Genomic DNA, 7798 nt, shown 5'->3' with positions numbered 1-7798 from the left:
AAGCCATGTAGCATTGTGGAAAGAACTCAGGAGAAAGAACACTTATTTGCTTGTGTATTCTTACACTCCTACCTCTCTAAGTGGTCACTTTCTGCAGTTTTAGGACAGAGTGTTTTTGATGAGGTGGATCTTGGGTCTTATGATGTTCTTATGTAACAGGATCACCTTCAAAGTTTCTAACTTAAATCTTTCTCCTTTCTCCCTGTTATTTTCTTTCAATCTGCATCCAAATGTAATCGAGACCCTATGTACAAGGTGAAATACAGCTACTACTCTACTGGAAAGCAGGAAGAGGGGACAGAACAGCCAGAATGACTTCCAAGAAAAAAATCCGAAGAAACAAAAACCTGCTTTGAGACATGGTCGAGTAAGTTTGATTTTAAAAAAGCCATTTCTGCAGACAATATATGTTTCTGGGAACTAAAAGTAAAATCCACAGATTTTTCACTGGAAAATTGTGTAAAGATTTTTCTAAAAGTCCCAATTATTATTACTATTTTTCTTGTGGAAATACAACAGTGTTCAATTTGCTGGCAGAATAAGAAATTGTAGCAGTTCTTTATAAAATCCAACTGCTGTAGTTCTGCATAGGTGAGTATTCCTAGAACTGATCAGCTTGATTGATATTTTCAGCAGGTCATTTTGACAGTACGGAATTAAAAACGATAGTGCAATGAAACATGACAGTGTTAGAAGTCGGTGCGAAGCTATATTCAGCACATCCTATAGTATTTTACCTTTGTTCTCCAGTCTGGATTTCATAATATGTGTAGAAGTCTGCAAACCTAGGGTATGTAATCAATCTTGAACTCTCCTGTGTCTCAACAAAATTCTCAGAGTTCACCTTTGTGAAGAACAAGTGACTTTGCACTCCTGGAGTTTTTCATTCTTGTCACTTTTCGAAAGGGGATATGCCATTGCATCTGCCACACTGCTATTTAGCCTGAGACACAAAGGCAATTTACATTGCTTTATCAGCTGTAGGAATGTTCACAAGTGCTCATGTTTTTTTCAGGGAAATAAAAATGAGCTTGGAGTATGTGAGGTCCAACATAAACAATCATGGAAAAATCAAAAGAGAACGTTTTAATACTAAAACTTTCAACTTCAAAACCAGGAATTAAAATTCTAGTTGAGAATATGTGAACCATACAATACCACAATAATTCGACTTTCCTTCCTCCAGCTGCCCTTAGTATATTTAAGTACATGATGTACTTTCATAGCTATTTCTCGTTAACGGGGCTGCATAGGAACCACCTTGTAGCTTCCTTTTAGGCCACTCAATCACAATACTTTGGGTGAAACTGTAAATAAAGATAATGCAGCGATTCAAGTTTTATGCTCAGAACCACATTTTTCCAACAAAAGTGAAGTGTAACTATTAAGGCAATATGCAACTAAGCGTTCAAATGTCACTGCTTCTGACTCAGGAAGGGAACTCCTCAGAAAAGCAGCTTATGTGCAATTTGGCTGGAAATTAAATGTTATTCAGCAAAAGATCAGTACTGAAGTTGCCAATGAACCAAACTGCTTACTTATAATCAGTGATGTGGTCATTGTCTGGCTACCCTGGAATACTGTAACTATGCCTGGGCAGATTGTGTGATTTAAGATAATTTCGAAGACAGTTGTCTCAAGAGTCCAGTAAAACAGCTCGTCTCTTAGTCACCGAGCTTGGCTCAGGGCGGTGGTGGCTACCACTCAATCCTATTTAGCCTCTCTTCAGTAAACTAAAGAAGGGATTTTCCTTTTCTTTAAATATGGCTCCAAGTATTAAATATAGCTCACTCATGTAGAACTGCAAGCTCTGGAAAAATTGGAAAAACCCAATTTTTCAAAGTCTCCTGCATTTCCCAAACATATTAGCAAACAAACTTAAGAAATTTTGTTCTATAATTTCCACCTCATTACACGATTCAATAGAAGACTTTAAAAAAGAGCTTCCTCAAGAATTAATAATAACCAGCTACTTATTCCACCCTGCACTTGTCTTTTATTTGCCAGATGACCGGTTTGCTTCACTTCCTTTCCAAGTCTGTACATGTACAATGCCTGCCTGGCAGACTGCTTCAGCACTTAAGCCCAGGTTAAAATATGAACTAATCTTTCATTTATCTTTTAAGACAATCTTTAATCAGTTTAGGCTGAAGGATACACACCGTCTGCCAGCAAATGTTGCCTAGCAGATTTTATGGAAAGTTTGGCAGATCAAAACTGAAAAACAGATAAACAACCCCCACTGCTACTAAAGCTACACAGAACAGCGGACAGCTTAGCCCTGTGTGAATTAGTGTTTTTCCACTGTGCCTGTGCGACTGAAATGGAAAGACAGTAAATGAACCAGAGCGCAGAGATACTTAACCAGCTATGGCAATGGAAATACATGTTTCAGCCACCAAAGAGATCTGGGTTTCATTTGTCTTCCTTCTAGATCACTTTAATATTATATCTTTTTTCAACTTAGTTTTAGTCTCCTGTGTTTGGAACAGCTTCTGTTTTTAAGATGACTTTCAAAAACATATTAGATTTTAGTCAGAAAATGATACGTGAAGACAGAAATTACTTCAGAGCTGTATGTCCTTTTTTTAGCTATTTCCACTATCAGGATAAGATATCCTGATGTGCTACAAAAATAGTCAGTGATCTTTAAACAGAATCAATCTCCTTGAGCTGAACAGAAACAGGGGGTTGTAATGTGCTCATAACAGAACCCAGTCAGGTGCCCAAACTGGCAGTGGAAGCAGTAAATCCATCAGAGCACATCCACCGTGCATTGTGCCCAACATAATCTGGGGATTGTTGAAAATCTTAAAAATTTAATTTTAAAACATATCATCCAAGTTCTAGGCCAAACAACTTCTGTGAGGATTTTGGGGAGCATCACTCTGTGGACTTGAAGATATGGGCACGAGTTAGAAGATGGGGACTGAAAAATGAGACGCTACAAATGGTGGATCAGGAATCACCTATTTGAAAAGATGGAACGAACTAGAGCTGCTCAAGCTAGAAAAAACTGAGGGGCTGCATGAAAACACCATGACAAATACGAGAAAATGAAGATGGGAGTAATAGTTTCTTGATTAGGAGATTGATTTGAGACAGAGCAATGCCCAAATGATCTCTGAGATCCCTTTCAAACCTTAGTGAAGGAGCATAAGACATGTGAGAATAAACTTTTTTTAAGGTTCTGGAAGCCTTCTTTAAAAACATACAATAAATTCACCACTAGCTTAAAGTCTTCTAGGATGGCCTACATAAGAAACCATACATTTGCCACAAGAGTTACATTTTAGTTTTTCTATTATGCATTGGTTTCTTCCCTAGGAAACATGTGTACTTTCTGGGAAAAAGCAAACAAATAAGCAAGAAAAAAAAAAAACCAAACCAAAACAACCCCAGCAACCCAACACTTGAATTTATACCATTCCACCAGCCTGAAGCAATGTTATCCTTGCTTTATTCAAACCTTTGTGTTTTGAATCACTTTTGCTCCTATGATAGCATGTCTTCTGAGTATCTTTACAATTGTAACCATTGATAGAATCACGACTAAATTTAGTATACCTCATTTATTTTGTACTGTTTATTATTACCCTAAGGATGACTATTAGCTACTCTGCATTCAAACTCTATTTTCTGCACAAAGTCTTCAGTGCTACTAAGATACAGTTAGCTATGATAATGCTAAAACTGAATCCCAAAGCCTTTATGCAATGTAACTTCACTAGATGGCAGCAGAGAGAAATATTACTTCATATAATTTTCCTTTTTAAGAGAAGAATGAAGCATTCCAGGGAGTACTGCAATTTATTAGTACTGTCTTTATTAATCCTAGATCACAAGACAGCAATGTTTTTGCTCACACAAAAGCCTGGGAGTTTCTGCACAGTTACATCTCCAGACAAATGTTTGCTCGAGCACAGACATGCACCCTACCAGCAGTAACATGAAGTGGCAGTTACATATATTAATCTTCGGAGCTTTCTGTCAAAATTGCTATTCCTTTCTCTCTTCATATATGTGAATAAACATCACACTGCTATTGTCATAGTCATTAAAGCAATGCCAGAGAAAGAATTAATACCATCGCGTCTTAACCACGGTCAGGACCAGAAGAAGAAGATGGGGAAGAGTTGTTCCCTTCCCTGTGTTTGCTCAGCAGCTGGTGGAACAACAGACTGGGCATAACCCTGTGCAGATTTTAGGAAAGGGAATGAAAGCCTTAGACAAATAAACACTAACACTTTTCTAGAAGCAGCACAATACAGCTTCACACCGAGGGCATGAACAATTTTGCATAAGCTCAACCCTACCACGGTCTTTCTTGCTATGTGAAATCAGAGACTGTCCCTCAAAGAATCATAACATTAATGCCATAAACACGAGGAAGAAAATAAGTGAAGTGTAAAAAAGAGTAAACAAGTGACTCAAAGAGTTTTGTGAAGAACACTGCATTCAAGAAAATATTTCTCGTTCTTAAGGCCTCTTAAGCACATATTCACTGGGAGAAGCTAGTGTCCTTTACAGACAACTGAAGAAACAAAGTAGAGTTTTTGAGACTCCTGACAAAGCTTCAAGATTAAATACCTTAAGCAGCAAATTCTGTAGCATCTAAGCTTCAAAACCTTCAAAAATTTAATCTTTTAAATACAACCGGTGTCTGACAGTCATTAGAAATTCATGCACTTGAACAAAAAACTTAAAAACCAGACTGGAGCGGATTATTTCAGCCAAGATCATTACTTCAATTGAAAGATTATTGGTAAAATTCTCCAGAAACTATGGTGTTGTGTGGATTTATAATGTTCAGAAAACACACATTATCATTTTGTACAATGAGGAGATGGAAAAAAAGGGTTTCTTCTAGCATCAAATATAAAGAAAATATTTTCTAATACTTTCTTGCTTTTGGCAAATGTATAAAAGAATCAACTCGCTGCACAAATCACACTTCTTTCTACTACCTCTTGCCTTCTTCTTAATCATGCCCAAAACCTTCCCCTTGGGGAGTGATACTTTGTCCTCTGACATCTCATCTGTGCGCTCACCAGTTTGCAATAGCTAGAAGAGATTCAGGATATTGCAAGTGATGATGAAAAACAAACCCTGTTCTGTTGCAAGTGACTTCTTGACTTATGCCTGCTAAGCACAAACCTCCATTCAAACACTTGAATTTTTAAAGGCGTAACGGTCCATATATATTTTTGTGTATATATGAGCAGATGAGAAACAATTCCTCGTGGCATTCATTCTGTGAGATTTCCCTTACCTTCCCTCTTCACTGGCTATTGAGAAACAGAAATATTTGGACGTGCAAAGCCCCAGGGTTTCATCAGAGACACGGTGGGTTGGATTCTCTGCTCTCTAACTTGCACATGGCTCTGGTCAAACAAAGATAAACAATACAAAAGGCTGTCAGAGATAGTCCAACTTGTCACCTAGACCAACCTGATAAAAAATAAATTACTGCTCCCTAAGCATCAAGAGATAGGTAAAAATTAGGACTGGATTATGTAGATTCCCAGGAAAAAAAAATACACTTCAAATCAGCATGTTGATCAGCAAATCAGCATTTCCCAAATGGCGATATTGTAAATAAATAGCTACAAACGGATATGCTTGTGGAACTAAATACATTTAGCAGAAACACAAAACAAAAGGTCAATATGACAAAACAGTGATGCATCTTCCGGTCACTCCAAATCCAGTTCCAGATATTTGGGGTTTTTTTTACTAATAATACCAGATAGCTTCATGCTGGATGCTCAGGGGTGACATCCAATGGGATAGTCAGGTATGTGGCAAGATGCCACAAGTCCACTCAAAGAGCCTAGATACTGACAAAGCAGACCTTTTAGGTTATTTATTGCAAAATAAAACTGTTCCACTACATCCTTACCCCTTCTCCCGAAACATGCTCACAAAGGCACTGTCTTTGCCTGGAGGCTGTGCCATAGTATTCCTCTTAATAAAGTAGCCTTCAAGTAAGTGGCCAGTGAATATTGATTCATATGGGTCTCACTGCAATATGTCATCACAATGTCTCCAGGTGCTACTGATGCGAAGATAATATCTAGACTTCCTCTGTCCTCATTCATGGTCAAATGAAGGAGTATGTATGGGACAGCTATGTATGGAACAGCTTCCCTTCCTTTCTAAAATTACGAACATTTTCCAGTCTACTTAATTTGCATTTAATTTCTCTTCACAGCACCAGGATTTTATACTATCCTTCCTCATGTCTGTCCTGCTGTCATTATTCAGCCAAAGTAACCAGAGATTCCAATGATATTTTAAAGCCTCTCAGGTAACAGATGATGGGTGTACAATCTCTACTGGGCCACCCAAAATATTTTTCAAGTTTGAAACATTTATTTAAAACAACTGTGTATTTTTACAGCAATTGTACTACGCCTTGATCAGGTTCTGAAGATCAGCTAGCAGCAAAAATGGAGCTGAAGACTGCAAATTTAGAGCTAAAGCCTTACACACCAGTAAATCCTTGACCAAAGTAACGTAAAGACCCAATGGACAATTAGTTACAACACAAGCAGTAGAATAATAAGGCAGTATTTTTATTATCAATCCAAAACAAACTCTCGCTCTTAAATACATTTCCTAACACAGCCTCTCATTCCTGCTCAGATTTGTATTAACCTTTTCTAGCCAGTGTTTAGAAAGAAACAGTTGTTAGAGATATACAGAGTTTAACTTTTTTGCTACCTTTTCTTTCACAATGGCAACAAAAATGTGCACTGCTGTGCTGCTTGCTATGGGGCCATAGATGCGAGTTTTCAGCTTGCACAGTCGAACTGTATTTGTATTTACTACGAAGGAATGAAAAACAATCATTTTTGCGGAACTGAACGGATTATATAAATTTAACTTCTGAATTGCTCTGGAAACTTGAAATTGTTACATAATTAAGAAACCCATTCGGAGGTCTTTCCAGTCCTTCATTTTCTGTCTTTGATGCATTTGCCACAGGGTTTTTTCATAGAATATTAAGCTTTCCATATGGTTTCATTTACATTTCTAACACAAGTTACCTAGTTTGCCATTGTGTGTAGTTTAGATCTCAACTGTAGGTCACATCTAATTCAGAGACATCTAGAAAATGAAAAAGTCTAGCACCTCTGTGGTGAGCCCTCCTGAATAAATAATTGCTGCAGTAGCTGAATTTTGCTGTACAGATGTTGGAAATTTGCTATTGAAAACCACCAGTATCAAACTGTCAGAGGCAAGAAATGGCTTTAATTATCTCCTCCCTGGAGCGGTAATAGCCGTTACTTGAAAACAGCCAAAGCTAGAACATGTGTGTGCTGGTAATTTCTTAGCAGTCACTGAAGGCAGCTTACCTGCTCTTCCCAGCCCTGTTGCTGTTGGACATTGTCCCTCATCACAGGAAACGCAGAACAGCACGATTGCTTCGGCAAGGGCCATATCATCTGGAGACCACCTTCACAAACTTTTGTTATTTTTTCTGGCCACCAAAGACTAACGTTGTTTTTCTGCTTCATTAAGTACTGAAAGTAGAAAACAAATCAGATAGGAAGCTCTTGGAAATAACTACAGGAAAAAAATCTCCTCTGGAAAGAAATGGTTAAATAAAAAATCAGAAAAATGTGGTGGAAAAATGCACTAAGAAAGAAGGTGAAGTTGGCAGGACTGTTGTAGGAGTCTCCTTTTTGTTCTCCATGAGCGGTGGCCCAGTTCTCATCCCTACTTGCAGTAAGTGGCGTAAATAAAACCATAATCTAAAACACACAGCTTAAAAAAAAAATTAAAATTTGAG

General features: G+C 37.8%; 1 long non-coding RNA gene across 1 annotated transcript; it reads right to left on the bottom strand.

Moving 5' to 3' along the window:
• Window positions 1-3: 3 nt before the first annotated feature.
• On the bottom strand, window positions 4-7560 carry LOC139800624 (uncharacterized). Its single transcript, XR_011727846.1, has 3 exons — window positions 7348-7560; window positions 5273-5371; window positions 4-943 (listed from the first exon to the last, which is right to left on the bottom strand). It is a non-coding gene; the product is annotated as an uncharacterized lncRNA (long non-coding RNA).
• Between the last annotated feature and the right edge of the window lie 238 nt (window positions 7561-7798).

This window comes from Heliangelus exortis, chromosome 10 (genome assembly GCF_036169615.1).
Source record: "Heliangelus exortis chromosome 10, bHelExo1.hap1, whole genome shotgun sequence".
NCBI classification, from domain to species: domain Eukaryota; kingdom Metazoa; phylum Chordata; class Aves; order Apodiformes; family Trochilidae; genus Heliangelus; species Heliangelus exortis.
The sequence above is the reverse complement of the archived record's forward strand: the minus strand, read 5'-3'. Positions and strand labels throughout refer to the sequence as shown.